Raw genomic sequence first — 726 nt, forward strand, 5'->3', positions numbered from 1 at the left:
CATTGACCTCTGGAACAGGACTGAGAATCCAGAGATGGAACCAGCTGCATATGGTAATCTAATCCTTATTAGTTCTTATTTGTTTAGTCCTTATTATTAATATTACAGTTTGCATGATTGCTACCCAGGATTATCTTGCAGTCTGTGGCTAAGGAATAGCAGAGAGATAACTGATTCTCTAAAAAAGGAAGGTTAAATTAATGACATGCCCTCATTAACACCTTCTGTGAAACAGATGAATTAACAAACCACAAACAAAAAAGCTCAACACTAGCACAAAATGAGTTGAGTTTTTTTCTTTTTTTTTTTTTGCTTAAATATGTTAAAAGAAGCAGGAAAGTCTCAGTTTCCATGGAAGTTCTTCAAATTAGAATGAAAATATGCACATTTTTTGACCAACCAATTAAGTAGATAAATGGCTGTATCAAGTGTCACCTCGGGTGTATCATACAAGGAACAATTTAAGTTCTGGCTCATGGTTTTTAGATCTCTGGATCATTAAGGATGCTCCAGATTTCTAAGTGAGGGAATTGAACTCTAAAGGCATTCTTAATATTTTCATTGTAAGTTGGAGAATGAAGACAATTTTGGCTTGATCAGCTAGTCACTTGCCCTCCAAGTTATTAAAATAACAGTAGGTCTATCAAATATTGATTTTATGGTCACAGAAATAGCCACTATGTACTGTCATAGAACTATAAATTTATTTTTTTGACCCAGTAAGCT

Source organism: Propithecus coquereli, unplaced genomic scaffold, assembly GCF_000956105.1.
Source record: "Propithecus coquereli isolate 6110/MARCELLA unplaced genomic scaffold, Pcoq_1.0 Scaffold97, whole genome shotgun sequence".
Lineage (NCBI taxonomy): Eukaryota > Metazoa > Chordata > Mammalia > Primates > Indriidae > Propithecus > Propithecus coquereli.